Source organism: Falco naumanni, chromosome 18 (assembly GCF_017639655.2).
Source record: "Falco naumanni isolate bFalNau1 chromosome 18, bFalNau1.pat, whole genome shotgun sequence".
Lineage (NCBI taxonomy): Eukaryota > Metazoa > Chordata > Aves > Falconiformes > Falconidae > Falco > Falco naumanni.
This window is the reverse complement of record NC_054071.1, coordinates 27,158-50,561: the sequence shown is the minus strand read 5'-3', so window position 1 is coordinate 50,561 and position 23,404 is coordinate 27,158. Positions and strand designations below refer to the sequence as shown.

At 53.7% G+C, this 23,404-nt stretch overlaps 1 long non-coding RNA gene and 1 other non-coding gene across 2 annotated transcripts; one reads left to right on the top strand and one right to left on the bottom strand.

Annotated features, from left to right (window-relative positions):
* The first annotated feature begins 635 nt into the window (after nucleotides 1–635).
* LOC121099191 lies at nucleotides 636–720 on the top strand. The gene has a single exon (XR_005831428.1). It is a non-coding gene; the product is annotated as a small nucleolar RNA SNORD45 (small nucleolar RNA).
* A 17,470-nt stretch (nucleotides 721–18,190) lies between these two features.
* Nucleotides 18,191–22,442, bottom strand: LOC121099031. Its single transcript, XR_005831397.1, has 3 exons — nucleotides 22,369–22,442; nucleotides 22,217–22,274; nucleotides 18,191–18,294 (listed from the first exon to the last, which is right to left on the bottom strand). It is a non-coding gene; the product is annotated as an uncharacterized LOC121099031 (long non-coding RNA).
* Between the last annotated feature and the right edge of the window lie 962 nt (nucleotides 22,443–23,404).

Below are 23,404 nucleotides of genomic sequence, written 5' to 3'. Positions count from 1 at the left end.
TTCAGGAAAGTCTGTGTCCAAAGAGGCACTTACTACTGTGGAATTCCTGACTCCCCCCAGGCATGGGAATCTCCCGAGCCAACACCACAACTGACCTTTTCTTGGTGTTTTTTAAAGGTGATGCCATGAAAGGATGGGGTAAGAAAACCTGATGCCCTAAGTGTGTAATTTCCAGAGAAACATGTTGCTTATACGCCTTCATCTGGGAGGAGGACAGGTGAGTACATTGTGTTGTTTCAGCGCAGCTGTGCTTTTATTAAGAGGAATGACTTTCTTTTTCTTGTTAAGAGTTAGGGGTTGCTTTTTCTGAGAATTCTGCCTGTCTGTTCAACAATTGCTGATGTGTTGCGTGCTTTTCCCTTGAGGAAAAGGACCCTGTCTCAGTCTTATTTATTCACCATTGCTCGCTCTGTTGTAGAAAAAATTTCTCACCATAAGGCTCCAGCACTTCCAAACGGCAGCTTGGTGGTCTGCATAATGTATCTGTAGTCCCGTCTCAAGGAATGCGTTAATGGTGTTACGAATTATAAATTCGTAAAAAGTTAAAAAGTAAAAAATTAAAAGCTTCCTGCCGTAGGAAGACAGTGTGTTGGGTTTGGAACCTTTGGGTAGGACGGAAGGAGGTTGCCACCCTGGGTCAGTGGTGAGTGCTGGCATGTGTCGTCTGATCTAGAGCTGATGTCTGTCACCACTTTAGCTCTAGAATTACTCTGAGACGCAGGGAACTCCAGTTCCCTTCAGCTGCAGCCTTGGAGGTTTTCCAAGCAGTGGGATGAAATTCCTGTCACAAGCTGTAACCCAGCTTAAGGAGAAGGGGGCACAGTTTGAGTTTTCTTCCACGTAGGCATCTGGGAGGTACAGTTCTGAGCTTGATACTGCTACTAGGAGATGCTTTCAAGTGAACTGAGTGTGGCTCTGGCGACCCAAAGCTGGACAGGGTTGGCAAATGGTGATGTAGAGTTTTGGTGGTAAACTTGACCAGCCTGTCTTAACGAGCAGGCATGTTCTTTGTTTGCAAGCACCGTTTAGTCCCACCTAGGCATCCCGAAAGTTTGAAGGGCCGTGGTCACATCATCCCTTGGTCACACGCAATGAACAGTTGCCTGTGCAGAGTTGTTAAGTTTTTAATAGCTATACATTTGTGTTCATGTTAAAATACTGTTTGAAGGATAAAGGGGACACATCCTCTACTTGTGGTGTTCAGGAGATCCATGTGGAAGAGCACCTAAACCATCCATGTAATGGCTTCATGCGTGTTCATACGAGCCAGCCCTGAGCGAAACGCACGAGAAGGGAGCAGAGAAGCTGTCAGGACCGCCTCGGCTTGTGTAGCTCCCAGCTGTGGCCGGGATGTGCTACGGGAGCACCGGGCAGTAAGATGAACTGAGGCGAAACCTTTCCTTACAGCTTCTGTAATGAGATCTTTCTTAACCAGTAGTAACTTCTGTAATAAGGTGGTTTGTAACAAGATACTACTTTTTTAAAAATAACTTGTGTAATAAGATGTTTTGTAATAAGGTATTTTAAATAAGTAGCACCTTCTGTAATAAAGATGTTTTTACCGACAGTCTTGTTACCGGGAGCAGGGCGGGATGTGGTTTCCCGTGTGTGCCCTGTTGTGCCCCTGCCCAGGCAGGGTCGGCCTCAGGTGATCAGGTTCTAGTCTGCCGTTGGAAGCGTATTTTGTAGTGCCGACAGAAATGCGGTTGCTCTGTACGCTGCCGAGGGAAACATACCCGAGCCCTGCTGTGTACTCAGCGTTCCCTTTTCTTCCTAGATCTCCGTCTGCTGCTGGACGCACCTTGGAAGCGGGGGTGCTTTCTGGCGGTGACAGACGTGCAGCAGCTGCCAGCTGGCTTCCCTTGTCAGACGTGTAGCGGTGCTGCAATAAATGGAGCTTTGGCACGGCAACGGGTGTCGCGTCGGTGTTCTCTCCGTGTTCTCAACGACCAAGGGTGAGCGTGTCACAGCTGGAAGAAACAGCTGCTTCTCGCTGACACGTGTATCACCCAGCGGCCGCTGCCCGGCGGAGCAGTTCCCAAGCCGGCGGCCGCTCTTCCTTTGCGCCATGTCCCAGTTCCTGTGGGGCGGCTGCAGGGGCGAGCCTGGCTGCGCGGCAACGAGCCGCCCCGGGCCCCTGGCCCTTCTCTGGGACCCGCGGCAGCGGCGGCGGCTCCCAGCGCCGCGCCGGCCCGTGCGCGCTTTGTGCGCGGCTGCGGGGGCTTTGCGGGGTTTGCGGCCGCGGCAGCGAGGGGGGGGGCGGTGCGCGGGGCTCTTGCTGCTGCGGACACTCCGCTCCGCTGCCTGCAACGGTGAGTGCTGCCCTTGATGCTGCTGGGGGCTCTGGGCTCCGCTCGCACCTGCCTGCCTGCTGCCTGCGCGCCGCGGGGCTGCCTGCTGGCTTCTAACCCTTTGTTATTAGAAATACCGACTGGGGGGGGGGGAGGGTTTAAAAACAACGACCAGACATCACCAGACCCATGCAGTTTTCTTAAGCTGCAGGAAATAACTTTGGCCCAGGATTTACAGCCCAGTTTCCACCCACCCCGGCCCTGGGCTTCCCGGGCTGCAAGCACACGTTGCTGGGTCAAGTCGAGCTTCTCATCCACCAACACCCCACAGTCCTTCTCCTCAGGGCTGCTCTCCATCCGTTCTCTGCCCAGCCTGCGCTTGTGCTTGGTGTTGCCCCAGCCCACGTGCAGAACCTTGCATTTGGTGCTTCTTTCCTACTATCCATTAGATCTAAAGATGTGGGTGACTTCCCTTCTACGGAACATGCAGCAAGAGCACTATGTCAAATCAAGGTTCTCTTTGAGTTTCAGATTTTTTTCACAGATTGGTACTTGCGTAATGGCTGTTTAGAAAAGAAATCTTTGCCCAGAGGAGCCTGCTGTGTGGCCCAGCTCTCAACGAGGTGTTCAGGCCTGGACATAACTTTTAATACCAAAGTGCAAACCAGTTCTGTTTTGATGGAGTTCTGAGAGTTCTGCCACCGTTTAGGTAACAGCATGAAACGTTGGCATGTGGCTGAACTTTGTTGATTCAATAGCTGGTAAATATTCCCTGGCCAGCCTTCCAAAAGTAATCTGCCCAGGGGGATGCAGGAGGCTTGGCAGCAAGTAAAGCAGGGCTTTGCAGGGTAGGGGGGGTGGTTTCTCATTGAACGTGTCCTCAGGGAGACTGACATGTTTGAAGCAAACGGGAGGCTGGTGGAACAGGTGCACACAGCCAGTGTGCGTGTTGTAAATAGATGTTATGATTGCTAGCCTTAGGCTCTGTGTTAGCAATTACTATATCCAAATATAAAAAAATTGGAAAATATCAGAGCTGCACAACAAAGGACAGCCCTGGGAAGCACAAAAGCCAGGAAACAAAACCAGTGCATTTACAGGTACCTTAACTCCGCCTCTTCACGTTATATGGTTTGCTGTTAGGTGCTGGCGAAACAGAGTGTATTACTTCTGGAAGAACTAAATTCTGCAGCAGAGTAATAATGAGTGCTGCTTATCGTATGGAGCCTTTCCCTCTTTGTAGACAAGTCAGCTAAGAAGTTAATTGTATTTGTGATTGCTTTTGCTAAAAATGGTCTGGCGCTGGAGGCTGTCCCAGTGTGCCTCCCCAGCCGAGGGCAGAGTCGTGTCTTTTTGCTACTCTAACGTTGTTCCTTACTTGATAATACCGCTGTAAGGGTACCCAGTAATTCACAAGTGGAGCTGCAACCCTTTGCAGCCTGGGATCAGATGAGAAGATGCCAACAAGTGATGTTGCAAGGTGGGACACGTGCTTGCCCCGGTGTCTCTCTCACTTTCATGCACTCTTCTGCACTGCGAGGCCCAGCCAACTCGGGCGAGTCGCCAGAGCCCCGGCACGGCAAAGTCCCTTCAGTCCCTTCTGGCCACCCTGTCCGGACTGCGCGGCCGGGCTGAGGAGGGGGGGGCTCCCCTGTCCCTCCCCCCCTCCCTCCCTCCAGCTCCCGGGCAGGACCAGCAAGCCAGCACCAGTGGGAAGCACGTGCACACCATCATGTCAAAGAAAAAGAAAAATGGACTCCGAGTGCGGGGTATTCCAAGAAAAGTGGACTTCTGATTATTTTTTCACGGAGTACAAAGAAAGAGCTGTTTGTCTGATATGCCAGTATTCAGTGTCTGCGTTCAAGGAATACAATTTGCGTCAACACTACGAAACTCAACATAAAGGTAAATATGATTCTTTGGTCGGACAAGTGAGAAAAGTTAAAATATTAAGACTGAAACATGGGTTGACAACTCAGCAAAAAACTTTTGTGAAGCAAAAGCAGCTCAATATATCATCACTTTGAGCAAGCGATCAAGTTGCCAAGCTCATAGCATGCGCTGGCAGAGCATTCATAGAGGGAGAATTTGTTACGTGTTTCGGTAAAGCACTTAGAAGAAGAATTAAATTATTTAAACTAACCCTGGTACTGAATTGGAAATTATAATTAAAAAACATACCTGCATTGTGGCAAAATACATAGATACACTATTCATGGTGGGTGGGTGGGGTTTTTTTGTTTTGAATGATCTACGCAAGTGAGTAAAGTGCTTCATATGTGAAACTGTATTAGGAGTCATCTGAAAATACTGAGGAAAAATAAAACATTGTGGAGGCAATATTGAGGCAAAACCCATCACTCGGATGCCTGGAAAAGGCAAACGGTCCCGAGCCGCGGAGGTCCCGGTCCCGCTTTCAAGCTTCGAGGGTCCCCGTCCCGGGAGTCCCGGTCCTGGTCCCTGGTCCGAGCCACAGGGGTCCCAGTCCCGGGGGTCTGGGTCCCGGTCCCTGGTCCAAGCCGCAGGGGTCTCGGTTCCGAGGATCCCGGTCATGGTCCCGAGCCACGGGGGTCCCGAGCCGCGGGGGTCCCGGTTCCGAGCCGCGGAGGTCCCAGTTCCCGGTCCCGAGCCGTGGGGGTCACGGGTCACAGCGGTCCAGGTCCCAGTCCTGAGCTGCGAGAATGCCGGTCCCGGTCCCGGTTTCGAGCCGCGGGGATCCCGGTCCCGGGGGTCCCAGTCCCGGTCTTGGTCTCCAGCCGCGGGGGTCCCGGTCCCGGTCCCTGGTCCGAGCCGCGGGGGTCCGGTCCCGGGGTCTTGGCCCCAGTCCTGGTCCGAGCTGAGGGGGGATCCCGGTCTCGGTCCCGAGTCGCGGGGGTCCCAGTCGCGGGGTCTTGGCCCCAGTCCCGGTCCGAGCCGCGGGGGTCCCAGTCCCGGTCCCGAGCCGCGGGGTTCCCCGTCCCGAGCCGCGGGGGTCCCGGTCCCCATCCCGAGCCGCAGGGTGTCCCGGTCCCCGAGGTCTCGTTCGCCATCCCGAGCCACGGGGTCCCAGTCCCCGGGGTCCCGGTCGCGAGTCCCGGGGTCTTGGCCCCAGTCCCGGTCCGAGACGCGGGGGTCTCGGTTCCGAGGATCCCGATCCTGGTCCCGATCCGCGGTTGTCCGGGTCCCCAGAGTCCCGGTCGCGGTCCCGAGCTGCGGGGGTCCCGGTCCCCGGGGTCCGGAGGTCCCGGTCCCGAGCCACGTGGGTCCCTGTCCCGAGCAGCAGGGGGTCCTGGTCCCAGGATCCCGGTTCCGAGTCGCGGGGGTCCCGGTCCCCGGGGTGCGGAGGTCCCCGTACCGCGCCGCGGGGGTCCCGGTCCCCATCCCGAGCCGCGGGGGTCCCAGTCCCGGTCCCGAGCCGCGGGGTTCCCCGTCCCGAGCCGCGGGGGTCCCAGACCCCGTCCCGAGCCGCAGGGTGTCCCGGTCCCCGGGGTCCCGGTCACGGTCGCGAGCCGCGGAGGTCCCGGTCCCGAGCCACGGGGGTCCCGGTCCCAGTTTCGAGCGTCGAGGGTCCCGGTCCCGGGAGTCCCGGTCCCGGTCCCTGGTCCGAGCCACAGGGGTCCCAGTCCCGGGGGTCTGGGTCCCGGTCCCTGGTCCGAGCCGCAGGGGTCTCGGTTCCGAGGAACTCGGTCATGGTCCCGAGCCACGCGGGTCCCGAGCCGCGGGGGTCCCGGTTCCGAGCTGAGGGGTGTCCCGGTCCCCGGGGTCCGGTCGCGGTCCCGAGCCGCCGGGGTCACGGTCCCGAGCCGCGGGGGTCACGGGTCCCAGTGGTCCCGGTCCCAGTCCTGAGCTGCGAGAATGCCGGTCCCGGTCCCGGTTTCGGTCCGAGCCGCGAGGGTCCCAGTCCCGGTCTCGGTCCAAGCCGTGGGGGTCCCAGTCCTGGTTTCGAGCTTCGAGGGTCCCGGTCCTGGGAGTCCCGGTCCCGGCCCCTGGTCCAAGCCGCAGGGGTCCGCTCCCGGGATCTTGACCCCAGTCCCGGTCCGAGCCGCGGGGGGATCCCGGTCTCGATTCCCAGCCGCGGGGGTCCCGCTCACGGGGTCTTGGCCCCAGTCCCGGTCCGAGCCGCAGGGGTCTCGGTTCCGAGGATCCCGGTCCCGGTCCCGAGCTGAGGGGTGTCCCGGTCCCCGGGGTCCGGTCGCGGTCCCGAGCCGCGGGGGTCCCGATCGAGAGCCGCGGGGGGTCACGGGTCCCAGCGGTCCAGGTCCCAGTCCTCAGCTGCGAGACTGCCGGTCCTGGTCCGAGCCGCGGGGGTCCCAGTCCCGGGGGTCTGGGTCCCGGTCCCTGCTCCGAGCCACGGGGGTCTCGGTTCCGAGGATCCCGGTCACGGTCCCAAGCCGCGGGGGTCTCGGTTACAGGGGTCCCTGTCCCGAGCCACGTGGGTCCCTGTTCCGAGCCGCGGGGGGTCCTGGTCCCGGGATCCCGGTTCCGAGTCGCGGGGGTCCCGGTCCTCGGGGTCCAGAGGTCCCCGTCCCGCGCCGCGGGGGTCCCGGTCCGGGTCCGAGCCGCGGTGGTCCCAGTCCCCAGGGTCCCGGTTCGGTCCCGAGCCGCGGGTGTCACGGGTCCCAGTGGTCCAGGTCCCAGTCCTGAGCTGCGAGAATCCCGGTCCCAGTCCCGGTCCCGGTCCGAGCTGCGGGGGTCCCAGTCCCGGGGGTCCGGGTCCCGGTCTTGATCCCCAGCCGCGGGGGTCCCGGTCCCGGTCCCTGGTCCTAGGCGCAGGGGTCCGGTCCCGGGGTCTTGACCCCAGTCCCGGTCCGAGCCGCGGGGGTCCCGGTCCCTGTCCCGAGCCGCCGGGTTCCCGGTCCCGAGCCGCGGGGTCACGCGTCCCAGTCAGTGGTCCAGGTCCCAGTCCTGAGCTGCGAGAATCCCGGTCCCGGTCCGAGCCGCGGGGGTCCCAGTCCCGGTCCCGAGCCGCGGGGTTCCCCGTCCCGAGCCGCGGGGGTCCCGGCCCTGTCCCGAGCCGCAGGGTGTCCCGGTCCCCGGGGTCTCGTTCGCCGTCCCGAGCCTCGGGGGTTCCAGTCCTCGGGGTCCCGGTCCTGGTCGCGAGCCGCGGAGGTCCCGGTCCCGAGCCGCGGGGGTCCCGGTCACCGGGTCCCGGTCGCGGTCTCGAGCCACGGGGGTCCCGGTCCCGGTCTGAGCCGCGGGGGTCCCAGTCCCGGTCCCGAGCTGCGGGGTTCCCCGTCCCGAGCCGCGGGGCGTCCCGGTCCCCGGGGTCCCGGTCGCGGTCCCGAGCCGCGGGGGTCCCGGTCCCCGTGGTCCCGGTCTCGGTCCCGAGCCGCCGGGGTCCCAGTCCCGGTCCCGAGCCACGTGGGTCCCGGTCCCGAGCCGCGGGGGTCCCGGTCCCGGTTTCGAGCGTCGAGGGTCCCGGTCCCGGGAGTCCCGGTTCGGGGAGTCCCGGTCCCGGTCCCTGGTCCGAGCCACAGGGGTCCCAGTCCCGGGGGTCTGGGTCCCGGTCCCTGGTCCGAGCCGCAGGGGACTCGGTTCCGAGGATCCCGGTCCCGGTCCCGAGCTGAGGGGTGTCCCGGTCCCCGGGGTCCGGTTCGGTCCCGAGCTGAGGGGTGTCCCGGTCCATAACCGCGGGGGTCACGGGTCCCAGTGGTCCCGGTCCCAGTCCTGAGCTGCGAGAATGCCGGTCCCGGTCCCGGTTTCGGTCCGAGCCGCGAGGGTCCCAGTCCCGGTCTCGGTCCAAGCCGTGGGGGTCCCAGTCCTGGTTTCGAGCTTCGAGGGTCCCGGTCCTGGGAGTCCTGGTCCCGGCCCCTGGTCCAAGCCGCAGGGGTCCGCTCCCGGGGTCTTGGCCCCAGTCCCGGTTCGAGCCGCGGGGGGATCCCGGTCTCGATCCCCAGCCGCGGGGGTCCCGCTCACGGGGTCTTGGCCCCAGTCCCGGTCCGAGCCGCGGGGGGATCCCGGTCTCGATCCCCAGCCGCGGGGGTCCCGGTCCCGGGGTCTTGGCCCCAGTCCCGGTTCGAGCCGCGGGGGGATCCCGGTCTCGATCCCCAGCCGTGGGGGTCTCGGTCCCGGGGTTTTGGCCCCAGTCCCGGTCCGAGCCGCGGGGGTCCCGTTCCCCGGGGTCCGGAGGTCCCGGTCCCGAGCCTCGGGGGTCCCGGTCACAGGGGTCCCGGTCGCGGTCCCGAGCCACGGGGGTCCCGGGTCCCGGTGGTCTAGGTCCCAGTCCTGAGCTGCGAGAATCCGGGTCCTGGTCCCGGTCTCGTCCGAGCCGCGGGGGTCCCAGTCCCGGGATTCCCGGTCCCGGCCCCTGGTCCGAGCCGCAGGGGTCTCGGGTCCGAGGATCCCGGTCCCGGTCCCGAGCAGTGAGGGGTCCCGGTCCCCGGGGCCCCGGTCGCGGTCCGGAGCCGCGGGGGTCCCGATCCAGAGCCGTGGGGGTCACGGGTCCCAGCGGTCCAGGTCCCAGTCCTGAGCTGCGAGAATGCCGGTCCCGGTGCCGGTTTCGGTCCGAGCCGCGAGGGTCTCAGTCCCGGTCTCGGTCCAAGCCGTGGGGGTCCCAGTCCTGGTTTCGAGCTTCGAGAGTCCCAGTCCTGGGAGTCCCGGTCCCGGTCTCTGGTCCAGGCCGCAGGGGTCCGCTCCCGGGGTCTTGGCCCCAGTCCCGGTTCGAGCCGCGGGGGGATCCCGGTCTCGATCCCCAACCGCGGGGGTCCCGGTCCCGGGGTCTTGGCCCCAGTCCCGGTCCGAGCCGCCGGGGTCTCGGTTCCGAGGATCCCGGTCCCGGTCCCCATCCGCGGTGGTCCGGGTCCCCGGAGTCCCGGTCGCCGTCCCGAGCCGCGGGGGTCCCGGTCCCCGGGGTCCGGAGGTCGCGGTCCCGAGCCCCGGGGGTCCCGGTCACAGGGGTCCCGGTCGCGGTCCCGAGCCACGGGGGTCCCGGTGGTCTAGGTCCCAGTCCTGAGCTGCGAGAATCCCGGTCCTGGTCCCGGTCTCGGTCCGAGCCGCGGGGGTCCCAGTCCCGGGAGTCCCGGTCCCGGTCCCGGTCCCTCGTCCGAGCCGCAGGGGTCTCGGTTCCGAGGATCCCGGTCGCGGTCCCGAGCAGCGAGGGTCCCGGTCCCCGGGGCCCCGGTCGCGGTCCCGAGCCGCAGGGTTCCCGGTCCCGAGCCACGTGGGTCCCGGTCCCGAGCCGCGGGGGTCCCAGTCCCGGTCTCGAACCGCAGGGTATCCCGGTCCCAGGGGTCCCGGTCCGGGTAGGTGTAGTACCCACTTCTGGTCGCCAGGTGGCAGCAGGTCCCCACCAGCCCTGTGCTGAGCACTGGCCGGGCGAGCCCTGGGCCGGGTCTCAGCCCAGTTTACACCACCGGGCCCCGGGAGTGCTCGCTGCGGCTGCGGGGTTCCCTGCGCTCTGCCCTTTGCCCACTCGCAGCCCGGGCACTCATACTCATTGCCTCCGTATGCAAAAGCACCCACGTGCCTCAAGCATTTCAGTCCTTTGCGTATGATGCGCTCTGTTTCGCTGTGGGAAACGGGTGCATTTGCTCTGTTTGCATTTGGAAGCAGCTGTTAGTAACAGCACCTTTAAATTATTTTTTTACAAAAGAGAAGAGACCTTGCAAGACTGCCCTTTTTGAGTAGGGGAAAACGAGCGGTGTAAATATGTGGCTTAGGAGAAGCTCCCACTAGGTTTCCCCTTGCACCACTAAGCCATCACGAGCTCTTGTGTTCACAGCCGCTCCCCGCGACGGGAAAGTCAGCCGTTACCGGAGTGAAGGGGTGCGGAGTACGCGGCAGGGCTGAAAGGTGGCACAAGGGAGCGGGGTCTTTCCTCCTCCTGCCTCCCTCCCTCCCCCCACCCGCCCCCCGCCCCCCGGCAGCGGGTACCCTCCGGCGAGGATTTGCTTTCCGCTGTGCCAGCCGGTCGGGGGGCAGCTCGGTTGCTCTCGGCAGCGCGTCTGTAAGCGAGTGCAGCGCTCTGCAGGCGGAGTCAGCGGCGGGCCGGGGGGCTGTGACACCGAGCGGCAGCTGCTCTCGGCCAGCAGCTTCGCCTCGGGACCGAGCCCCCCCAGGCAGCCGCTGTGGGCACAGCCCGCACCCCCCCGCAGAGCCCCGGGGCCGGCAGGCTGAGGGGAGCCCGCGGCGGCACCGAGCCCCGGCCCCGCGCGGAACGGCAGCCCAGCCCCCGCCCGCCGCAGCTCGAACGGGCGGCTGGTGCTTCTTCTCGTGCTGGTGCTTCTCACTTTGCCCCGGTAGCCGTGCGGAGCGCACCACAGGAGCTGTGCTGCCCGCTTTCTGGGGCGAGATGCGGAGCCGCTGCCTTTGCACTTGTCCGCAGCCAAAATGCTGCGTGAGCCGGGTTTTGGCTAGCTAACGACTATGAAGTCGTTCTCGAAGCAAGTGGTGGAGTCATAGTGTTACCGAAATCTCGGAATGAAGAACTTATCGCCACCAATGTGATGTAGCTAAGCAGACACTTCTTTATTGACGGCCGGGTGCGTGAGCGAGTCCTCTCACGATCAACGCACGCCAGGTCTCAAAATCAGACACCATATATAGAACTTATTCATACATATTCATTAAGTATTCATACATAATCATAATATTTCCAGTAAATCATTAACATATTCTCCTCCTATATCCGATTCTGCGCAGTAGAGCTTAGAAAGGTCTAGAAATGGGTCTGGGGTACGATTTGGGTAGGTGGTATGTGAGTCGGTGGTCACGATCTCCCCCTGCCGGAATTACCTGCTACTAAAGTTCACGGTTTCTTGGCAGGTAACCACAAGCTGTCCCAGTCGACTCTTCCCAATTTCCATTAATCTCATATTCTGACATCTCAATACACTTTCTACATACAGAAGACTGGTCAGATACAAAGAAACCTTTCAAACCCTAAAGTTATTACCAAAGTTTCAACAATAATTCCAGCCCATTCTTCTGGCCTTGGTACAGGATGTACAGAGGGTCTCATAGCAGCTTTTACTGAGCAATTATAAGTTTCCTCAAAATATATTTTTAGCCTTCTATATTTCTATTCTATAAAATAATTCTATAAAATCAAATAATCAATCAAATAAAGTCAATCAATCTTAACTTATTAACAAATCGGTAACAATAGTATACTACTGTGTGTGGGTGAGTGTCCCGCAACCCAGGGGAAAAGTGTCTGAGCTGCAGCAACAGCAAACTAGTTGTCCGATACCACAGTTGAAGGGAAAGTCTCGCGCTTCCCCTGTTCCAGCCTTGCAGTCCTGCTACTGCTTGTTGTGTTTGGTGAGCATAAGGACCGCTGAGCCGGCTGGAACTGACTGAAATAAGGACTGGTTGAGCTGACCAAAGAGCGAGTCTCCCCTAGAAAAAGACCATTACTATAGTTATACAGCAAACACCCTAAAAATCATTCTTCTTGTTTAAGTTTTATAAGAAAAAAATATATATATAAAAAAAGAAATATTTAAAGAACTGTATAGATCTGTGCTAGAAAACCTAGGACATCTACTTACAGGTAGTACAGTAGAACTCCTCCTTACTGATTCAAAACAATCCATCCAAGACACAAGCTGAGGGAAAACTTCTGCTGTTTTTGAGTCGGTTACTGTACTCTGTCAGCAGCACATTGCTGGAGACAGAAGAGAAGAATTAATGTCTTCTGGAAGAATACAGTGTCCAAAAGAAATGCAAACCCAGCATCACTAAATTTGCACCCCAATCTAGAATGTTAACTGTGTCCTCAACAGCATCAAAACAGGTTTGCAAATGCACAAAATTTATAACTATTGCACGTATTGTTGCGATGACGTAATGAAAATAAAAAGGCATGCCCAGTGACTAATGTTCACTCTGATTGAATACTTATTTCCATTGAATTTTAAACTCATTGGATGAAAAACTTGCTCAACAACTTTTTTTTTTTTCTGGAAAAGAGCCCTTTAGCAAGTGTTGTGACCACTCCTTAAATGGTTTTCAGTTCAGTGGTCCCCCTAAAGAGTTCTCCAGTTAAGCTCATTCTATTATGCACGTGTGAAATATTTTTTTTCTTCCTAGCCTGAAGTTTTCTTTTAACCTAAACGTAGCTAGCTTAAATTGATATCACCTAGGCTCTTTTACCTTTATGTTACTCTTTTCCAATAGCCATGATGCTTTGTTCGCCTCTCAGATGGGAAAAGTGTGTGGTTGTAGAATGGTAGTGCATTTTTGTCCATGGGGTACAAAAACAAGGGCGTATTGGAACACGCTGTTACAGGTCTGAATGTTAAAGCTTGATCTAAAAACAAAAGAGTTAACAGAATAGTGATTTGAATTAAAAAAAAAAAAAGGGAAAGGCGGGCGGGGGGGGGAGACACGGACATGACACACACCAGAATACAGTAATATTATCCGGAAATCCTGTGTCTTTGCATCTCACGTACATTCTCATTGTTTCTTCACTCCTTTCCTGTTTGCACAGGTGAAATGGATCAGCACTTCATGTGGCAAGTTGTTTTTCTTCCCTTCCTCCTGAAGGGGAGGCAACTCCCTGCTACTCTTGGACTTCTTTGTTTCAGCAACACCTTGATGGAGCGGATAGAGATAAGGAGCATTAGATGCGGGAGCTGGAGCAGTATCAGAAGACTGAAGCCTATAAATCTTTAGCAGGAAAGCACAGGACAGACAAAAGGCAAATCACACAGACAAGGTATTGAATGGGACAAAAATATGTGCCTGGAACAACACAAGATTCCCAGCTGGTTGTGCAGACTGACGCTCGTTTACAGCCTTTGATGTAAAGGCTTGTTAAAACGTGGATGCTCATCTCAGGGAGCTCATCTGTGGGTGTGAAATAGAACATTTTTCTTCGGGCAAATCCTAGTTTCATAAATATGACATACAGCAACCTACACCAGAAATAATAATTGTCATTATTTCGTCACAGCAGTGACCAAACCATTGTTAATTGGTCTCCATTGTTCTGGTATTGCTTGTTAAAGAAAATGTGTTTTGAATTCAGAAATTTAAAGTGCTAAAGCAGCTAAGTGGCAGAACCAGGCCTCGTCCCCAGTATAGCCCTAATCCAAGGCTGGTTTAACACCCAGTCCAGTTAATCACTGGGAGAACAGAGAAACAACAGATGATCAACTTGTGCACACAGGTGCTCGCAGAAACGCAGATGTTTCAAGAAAAAAAAATCAGTATATGTGAATAGGAATTGCTCAAAGACTAAGTGTGCTTGAAGGAGTGTGTGAGTTAAAGCAGGCAGAAAGAAGATCACGATCCGAGGAGGAGCCTGGAACCGAGGCAGAGACTGGAAGCAAATAGATGAATCAACAGGGACAGGGTCAGGTGATGGATTTGCAGAATGGACAAGACCAAAGGAAACTTCTAAAAACCTCGGGCATTGACTAATGATTTGATAAGTGTATATAAGCCGTGCTGTGTCCCTTTGCTCTCTGCCACTCGCTGGGGCGGTGGCCCAGCTCTGAGGGGCGATTAAAGCAAACCCAGTGGTACCCACGTCTGTGTAAATTTCTCCTTTAACACTATACGTGAAGCATATGACAGAAGTGCTGGTAATCCACTGGTGTTGTGACTGTTGACTGATGTCCCGTGTTAGAATAAATACAAGTACAATGGCTAACAGGCCTCACGTGCATGAAGAACATGAGAACAGTGGTGCTGGGTCAATGGGTCTGTGCTTTTCTCTGGTGCTCTCCTTGCTACCACCTAGCACTCAGCTGGCAAGCTCATGGGCACAGCCAGGACCAGTCCAGCCTCTTGTTTTCCAGGGAGCCGATCACCACACATATGGGAAACAGACAGTAGACAAGACGTAGTTCTTCATATCCTTTCCGTTGTTTTGCTAGAGAATCTAAAGTTTGATAGACCTTATTTTGTTTGTATTTACATTGGCACTTCAGTGGGTCCAGACTAAATGGCCACTCTCTGCCTGACTGCTGCAAAAATTGGTTTGAGCCCTCGGTTAGTAACCAGCCGTTGGTTAACTTCGTCTTTGAAATACAGCAACCTATGGTGGAATAGGAAACTGAGACAGTTAGGGACGTCGGTTGTATTTACTCAAAGGAGGTGGAAAATTTTCTAGGGAAATTTTTTAATAGTGTTAGCATAAAAATCCTGTATGTGGCACATGAGCGACTGCTCTAGGCAAATGGCTTTTTAGAATTAGAAGCCATCCCTGCCTTAAGTGACGCATTTAGAAAAAGTCCCTACGTGAATATTAAGCTCACACAGCAAAGCTGCAGCTACCTGATAGCACAGTTTTTTTCCTCGTTTGGAGGATTTTTTTATTCACCTAAAACTTTCCAACGGTCGTCACTGCTAGTTTATTCCCTGTATGACAAATAAGTAGTAAATGAAGGTGTTTTCATACAATGGAACAATCTGCATGCTTGCATTTTTTTCACAGCTGTTGCAAAGATGTACTTGAAACCCTGAAGAGCTTTTGCTTTTTATACTACTGAAAACCACACTACACAGCTTTTTGCAAATTTCCAGTCTGCAGAATCGCAGAGTAATTGTTCGTTTGTTTCCGTGAAAGAAAAAAACCCCAACACATCTTCCTTTAGAGGCAATATTTTGCTGCAGATTTTAGTTCTATCTTTTCTATTTCATCTACCTCTTCTCCAGCTCAGAAAGGTCTACTTCTTTAGAAATTCTTTTCATTTGATGTGTTAGAATATCTCTGTGTAGTAGTCGAAAAGGAACTGGACCTGCCCTTTGTCTCACTCAATTCTCATTTCTATAATACATGCAGTTTTCCTTTACTTATTAAAGAAAATTACCAAATCCCATACAGCTACCTGGGATCATGGATCAATCTGAATATGCGTGGCCCAGCACTACTTTTTGCAACTGATCTAAAATTCTGTGCCAAATTCTATCATAACCCAGGAATGGAAATAATAGGGATGACATACTTTGCATATCTTCTCTGCAGGTTGTTACGACCCGCTGCAAGTAAATAAGAAAAAATACAGGTAGTGGACATTTCTAAATAAACCTCTGACATCTGAAGAAGTCATTTTAATATCAGATTTATTCTCACCATACTTTCTGCATGGAAGACCAGAAGAATCTATGCTTTTAATACAATTTGTGCAGGAAAGCACTGGCAAAAATACTAGAGTACTTGTAATGTTTGTTCCTACACCAAACATGCTGAGGTGAGGCTTAAAAGCCCACCTGTGAATTCACATCTGCCGCAGTGCTGTTAGTAAAAGCTGTAACTATCCGTATTTTTTTGAGAATGCTTAAAATAAAACACAACCTAACTCTCAGTTATAGAACAGTGTAGCACAGCAAAGACGTTATCATCTAATTTTTTCATTATAAGATGTGGGTGCATAACCAGGAAGAACACTAACAATTATTTCTTAGTAAACCTTTCCAGCATAAAACCATTTAGTGGGGCAGTGCAAATCAGAACATACTCTGACTTTAACATGAAAGAACACTTCTGCTGTATAGGTAGACAAAAAAATTGACTTAGTGGGGTATTTTCGTTCTCACAGTGCTGTTTCCTCTCCTTTCATTGTCCGTAACCTAGCTACCCAGTGATTTTTGGGGGACGTTAGGGTTAGCATAGATGTTAGGTTAGCTTTAGATGCTTTACATGTTAGAGATGCATTCCTCGTGATTCTGCTCCACGCACAAGAAAAAGCCCGGCTTGCCTTTGCCTGGAGCGGGACTCAGTATGTTTTCAAACAGTTTTCCGCAAGGATACAAACACTGCCCCACTATCGCTCACAATGCTCCGGCCACAGCCTTAGCACAGGTCACCATTCCCCCTGGCCTCACAGTGTATCGATACATCGATGGCATCCTCAGCGGGGCAGAAGGGCCAGAAAGCGTTACAGATGCAATGAAAAACATTTGGGCAACACTAACCAAGTTGGGACTGGAAGTCCCAGAGTCAAAGTGCCAAGGGCCAGCACGAGAAGTTAAATTCCAAGGAGTCTGGTGGGTTGCAGGAGCTGCCTCTCTTCCACCAGACACACTGGAAAAGAAAGAATCCGGGCACAATCCATCCAGTACGCTGGAACTACAACAAGTTCAAGGGACTGTGAAGTCCTGGCGTAACCATAGTCCTGCCTTTTCCGTCATTGCTCGTCCCTGGTAGAATTTGTTATAAAAGGGAAAATCATGGCAGTGGACATCTCATCAGCTCTGTGGTACCGTCAAGTTCCCCTTCCTGCAGGAGCATAACAGAGCCTGGCCGTGGGCTCTCCACTCCGCTCCAGCCCCCGTTACCCCTGTCAGCACGTGCTGAGGTTGCAGGCTGCGCTGCTTAGGGAGCCGTGGCAACACACATTTAGGATGGTGAATGCCAGCCATCCTGAAAGCCATAGCTGCCTCTTACCCTAAAAAGCTTCCTGTAATACTATGCTTCTCTGAGGTCCCACTTTTCTCGAATTGCCCCCACCCCAAAGCAATTTCCCCACAGGGTCCCTAAGCAAGGCAGTAGAGGAGTGGCTCTCTCAAACTCCCTCCCAGCCCTGCCCTGGCTGAAAGAAGGCAGAAAGAAGCCTTCAAATGAGGGAAGTTCTGGCTGCAAGAGAACACAAGCTGACCAGGTCTTGGGATCCACTGACATCAACAGAAATTTAGGTGAAAACTGCCCTTTGACATGAAACTCAACTCCCAAACCAAAAAACAGTTGTGATGGGAAACTATGGTGGGGGTGGGAGATCAGCACTGAGGGCAGGAAAGCATCAGCAGCATGGGAAACCATTGAGTTGGGAAGTTGTTCTGTCCTGCGGTGTCCCTCCTGTCACCCCCTGGGGCCTTCACCACCCAGTGTCACCTGTCAGCCCCTGCGCCTGTGGTGGCTCTCCCAACAGCCCTGGGCACATCACCGCCCCGTGCCCTGTAACCCCCCAGGCTGTCACGGCCTGCTGTCCCCTCCTGTCACCCCCAGGCTGTCCCAATCTGCTGTCCCCTCCTGTCACCCCCCAGGCTGCCACTGCCTGCTGTCCCCTCCTGTCACCCCCCAGGCTGTCACGGCCTGCTGTCCCCTCCTGTCACCCCCCAGGCTGTCACAGCCTGCTGTCCCCTCCTGTCACCCCCAGGCTGTCCCTGCCTGCTGTCCCCTCCTGTCACCCCCTAGGCTGTCACGGCCTGCTTTCCCCTCCTGTCTCCCCCACGCTGTACCTGCCTGCTGTCCCCTCCTGTCACCCCCCAGACTGTCATGGCTTGCTGTCCCCTCCTGTCACCCCCCAGGCTGTCACGGCCTGCTGTCCCCTCCTGTCACCCCCAGGCTGTCCCCAGCCACTGACCCTTCCCATCACCCCCAGGCTGTCCCCAACAGTTGTCCCCTCCTGTCACTCACCAGGCTGTCCCCACCAGCTGTCTCTCCTGTCACCCCCCAGGCCTGTTACTACCAGCTGTCCCCTCTTGTCACCCCCGCGCTGTCCCCACCTGCTGTCCCCTCCTGTCCCAAGGCAGCCTGGGGGAGATGCTGGGGCTCTGCCGGGTGGCACTTGGCTGCCCGCACCACAGGGACAGCGCGGGGAGGGGACATCTCAGGGTGTCGCAGTGTTGTCCTTGTTGTACTCCTCCATGGTATTAATGATGGTTCCTTTTGTAACTGGCTTTTATTCACTGTCTGACGGGGCTTCCTCTGGTAGAACCAGTGCCAAGAGGTAAAAAGGGCGCAGTCCAGTCGTAACGGGCGAGGTGCACACTGTCATCTTTTGTAATGCTTCATAAAATAGCTTTTATTTAAATTCTGTATCTGCAGAATTTTTTCCAAAAATGTTCGGTTAAGGGAAGACGAGAGAAAGGGTGAGACCACTAGCACAAGCGGGGAGAGCCATGTGACCTTGACCTCGAGCGGGGACAACCACGTGACCTTGACCTAGAATGACAGCCCCGACTCTTCTCTCTGCCTCTTCTTGGATACGGTGGTGATCGTGGGTAGGAATGAGAGGGGTCACGACTAGATGATTGAGAGCAGCAGCGAGGGTGGGAAGGACCTGATCTTGACTTGCAGTAGGTATGCGAACTTCTAGAGCGAGAGGAAGTGGCATAGGGAGACCTGGACCTTAAAAAACAAAACGCAACACAAAGGAAATTAATGAAGTTACTTCAAAACAGTCACTCACACCATTTTTTTTTTCTCCCAAATTTGTTTGGGTTTGGGTTTTTTCCTCTCCATACGCTTATGTCAAAGCTTCTTTCAGCTGCTGATATACCGCTGCTGCAAACCGAAGAGCACGGTGGCATGTAAAGGTTTCTGCTTACGAGCCAGAACAGCTGCTGCTGTGGTAGTGTAAAAACACGCAGGAAGGGTAAGTCTGTTCCCACTCACTTCTATCGCATGGACTACCCTAGCTATGGATGGATTTCAGGGGTGTCTACTGGTCTCTGCTGGTACATGGGCATGCAGATGTCTCGCTACCCAGCATCCACCTGCAGCGCAAATCACTCTTGTTGCCGTAAGATGCAAAACAAGTGAGTCTTAATGGCTACGGCGCAGTATCAACTGTCAGGAAAGCAGGGTTTAGCCTGGAGGCAGTAAAGCTCCATTTGAAAATGCCAGCTTAGTCTATTTAACTTCACTACGTATTTGGCAATTTGTACAGGATGCAAAATGCCCCACTTCTAGCCAGTGGTAGCCAAATTCTGCACATACCTCTAGCTCCAACCAAGGCCAGTGACTGCATTTCAAGAAAAATTCTAGCTAAAAGCTTCTAAACTCAGTCTCCAGTAAGCTGACGGAATGCCACTACTCTGGGAAAGATACTGACAGCATTACTACAGAGAGCTCTTCAGATTCCTGCCCAAGGGCTTTTTGAGGACAGAAGACATCTTTAGATTTTTCTTCACAAGTTATTCCACGTATGTTCATTCCTCCTCCAACTGAAGATTTCCTTACACAAGTCTGATCTTTTAATTTGTAAGAAAAATTTAAGGATGTCAGCAGAATCTGAGCAAAAGGCGCCAGTTTGCAGTCCAGGTTGCAATCCGTCTGTGCGAGATTAGATGACAGAGGCAACAAAGGCAATTCCTCTCACGTATCTCCTCCAAAGTGCTTTGAGGTAACAGTTACAGTCAGAGCACGGAGGCGCAGGAATCCACACCTGTCCAGTTTCTAGCCTCCTCAGGGCTGTCAGGAGGTGAAGGATGTCACTGCAGAGAAGCTTTGGCAAAAGACACCCGTTCCTTCTCAACTGCTGCCCAGTTATAACTATCAGTCACCTGTAATCCCTGCCATCTTTGAGCTAGGGACCTACATGTAGAGCTCCCATCACTGCTCGTCCCTTGAACCATCCAACCCACCTCAGGATAGAGAGGTGGACTGGAACTTCTCCTGATTCTTCTAGACAATCTGCTTCTCCGTCAGGGACATGCAACGCAATTACCTGGGAAATGAATGCCTGCGCTCCTCCTGAAACTCCTCACGTGCCACCAATTCCATAGAAGAAGTGTTTGTGAACACTTCGGGTCTGGACTTTTTCTTTTCCCTGTTAAAATCAGTTTGACCATTATTACAATTATAGTTGGATATTTATTCCAAACAGACACCAAAATACAAAACACAGCCAAGATGAGAAAATGTCTACTGCATGTAATGCCAAACATGAACATCCTAGTCAAGCAAAACGAGTTTAGAATTCCCCCAGGATTTAGGGAAAGTTCTACAATTCCATTTGTCTTGCTTGAGTTTTGCACATTTACCATCTGCAATGAAAAGGTCTGTTGGATAAAACACGATGCCATTTTTGCTTCTGCCAGATGCACTTTAGTGTAACTGCAGTCCAAGGTGCTAACGAAATACCAAAGCGCAAACCCGTGCAACTTCCTGGAGCCAAACACTTACTCCTTTTGAAGTCTCCATTGTTCCCGTAAAACTCCTCCCTAGACAAGGGAGGCCAACAGCATCCTGGCTTCTGCCTGAAAGACGGTGGCCAGCAGGACCAGGGAAGGGATTGTCCCTCTGCACTCAGCCCTGGTGAGGCTGCACCTCCAACACTGGGTTCGGTTTTGGGCCCCTCACTACAAGAAAGACACCGAGGTGCTGCAGCGTGTCCAGAGAAGAGCAACGAAGCTGCTGAAGGCTCTGGAGCACAAGTCCTGTGAGGAGCAGCTGAGGGAACTGGGGTTGGTTAACCTGGGGAAAAGGAGGCCGAGGGGAGACCTCACTGCTCCCTGCAACTACCTGAGAGGCAGCTGTAGTGAGGTGGGGGTCGGTCTCTTTTTTTCCCAGGTAACAATTGATAGGAGGAAAGGAAGTGGCCTCAAGTTGCGCCACAGGAGCTTGAGATGGGATATTTGGGAAAATTCCTTCACCAAAAGGTTTGTCAAGCGTTGGAACAGGCTGCCCAAGGAAGCGGTTGGGTCACCATCCCTGGGTGTATTAAAAGAAATGTAGAGGTGGCGCTTAGGGACCTGCTGTAATGGCGGACTGTGTAGGTTTAGGTTAACTGCTGGACTCAACGATCTTAAAGGTCTTTTCCAACTAAACCTAAATGACTCCGTGATTCTATAAAGAAAGTGCTGGTGTCGCTGGGAGGGTATTTGAATGAGTCGCTGGCTGTGCTGTTGGCTGATGACATGTTTGCAGGAGCTGGGGGATATTCTGGAGCGGGGCGGGGCTATACCCAGCAGATGGAGGCTGACCAGGTGGAAACTGAGGAGGTAGTGGTGGTGGTGGTACCGCCAGCGGGAAAGGAAGCGCCTGGGGTGGGGGAGGATGCAAGGAAGGTGGAGGCACAGGTACAAAGGCTGCTGTTGATGATGGCAGTGTTGGGGCCTGAGTCCTCTGGGTACGTGTGCTACGTGGATGTCCTCCATTTGAACTTCCAGAGAAACCCAAACCCGCGTGTCACTGTCACACTCTGCCCTGATTTTAAAGAGGAATGTGAATGAAGCGGGAGCACGGTGGCGAGCACTTCTTGTTCTCAACCTGAGCATTTTTCTGGCAGCTTCCTGTCCATTTGAGCCTACCCTCATTTCTGGATCCTCCCACTTGCCTTCCACATCCTCACCCCAAGTAGTTGCCTCAGGTTTCTCCCCCTGCGTTCAGCTTTGTGACTGTGGGCAGAGGCTGCCCATGCTTAAAAGAGACTCCCATCTCCCAGGTGCCAGGTGCCCACGGCTCCTCTGCCACTCCTCGATACACTTCCTACTTCACACTTCCGAGCTTCAAAGTACTGCACAGATATTAACCAAGCTTCTCTCAAACTTCCTTTCAATTCTTCCCCATAAGCTTCCTAGGTTGTTGCCTCGTGATGATCTGTTTGGCCTGGTCTTGTCCCTGAACTGTTCTTTCCTTGCTTACTGAACCTGAGAATTTTAGGTATCTCTGGGACGGATGCTGTGTTTTCTTTTGATTTATCTTTAAGATTTTATAAACACGATGCACACTTATAATCTATCCATAACAAATACATACCAAAAGGAAGAACTAACTGGTATGGCAATAACAGCAAAAACAGATTCCTCTCTCTCCAACGGAGAGAAAGCAGCTTGGCTATTTGAGATGACTAGACTAAAGAAATTCAAAATGGTCACAAAAAACCAGCACTGACTCTTCCAACAATTTGCTCCATCACTAAGTCATTAAAAATCAAATGTTGGAGGCTGACTTCAATTGGGAAATCAATTTCTTAAGCCCTATCCAGCCAGTAATTCGAAAGGGTGGCTTTGCACCTCATCCTGTCATTATGTTTAATTTTGATATATACTTACGGTTTCCTCCAAAAGCGTTTGTTTTTCTGAGTCTACTTTTGGGTCACATACTGGAGTTTGATTTGTAATCGTTTTACTGCAAGCACAGATCCCCTTTGTTAAAGGCAACTCAAGCTGAGCCACTTAAAAATGAATTGCCACCTGTATTCTCCACAGCTATCTGTGCATACGCATTTCATTATAAATCAGCTACTGTAGAAGTAATGTAGGTGTTACAGCCTGGTTTAACAGGTTACAAGTCATCATAGACTGAATTTCTGTGAAATACTTACAGTCCCCAGCCTGGTCTGCCACCTGCTGAGCGAACTGCACTGGCTCTCATCGGATGACCTTTTGGAGTGGGGAGAGGAAAAAGAAATAAATCCCATTCAGTTCATCTGAAGATAATTTTTTTAAAAGAAATTCTGAAGTTACGGTCACTCACCAGGTGTGGGTATTTTTTGCTCTTGGGGGCCCAGAAGACATGGTACTGCCGGTTGTCTTGCTACAGGAACCAGAAAGCCCTTGTGAATAAATGCAAACAGTTGGAAAATAAGCTCTAATAAATACTGTATTTCAAAAGCATATGTTGAAATAAAACTTAACAGACCGCTGATTGACAGAGAGGAAGATTTAGAAAGTTTGGTGGCAGTCACCTGAGCAGCAGGTGTCACAGTCACAAGTGGTCGTGCAGGTGGTGACGGCGGCTGTCGCTGCTGCTGCTGAGTCTCCTTATGGAGCCCTGTTGTGTAGCTGGTTCCATTGTGGAAGTTGTTCACAGCCTAGAGGCAGAAGAACATTGACAAAAAGATCAAAGTGTCAGATTATGATGACAATAGATGAAGAAAAGCCTCCACAGGGTAAAATGACTTGTATAATCCCGTACATGCTATCAAGCCTAGAGTAAAGCAGCACACAGAGATAGGAACACATCACAGGAAACACTGCTATTAAGGACTGGTAGCTATTAAAGGACTTCGGTGTTAACAGCGAATCTGAGAGGCAGGCAAGCATGTTTAGACAAAAGTTTGACCTGAGTTTGCCTGATTATCTCTAAAGAGTGGTCAGCTTCTGTAACAACAGATAATGCATTTGAAAAGTACATGCACCCTTATTCAGTTTATCCTTCTTTAAGGAGATGTCAATAATTTCTTCCCTTTCAGCTTTTTACAAACAGACTTTCCTTACAAACAGTTGATGAGAAAGTCACCACGTTACCTGGCGCAGGAAGTTGTTGGCAACTAAAGCGTCAGGAGAAACACCTGTCTGATGACACGCCGGGCAAGTATGTTCCTCCGATTCCAGTAAAGCTGTTCTAATACCTGTGTGTAATTAGAAGCGTCAAAATAGGTTTCAGCCAAAGTAGGGAAATCTTTGGGGTTCTCATCAATTATAAGAACACACAGACGATTAATGGGTGGGTATGGTCTTGAATGGAGAGCATGAAGCTATAAATGGTCAGTAGTGTAAAAAATGCCCAG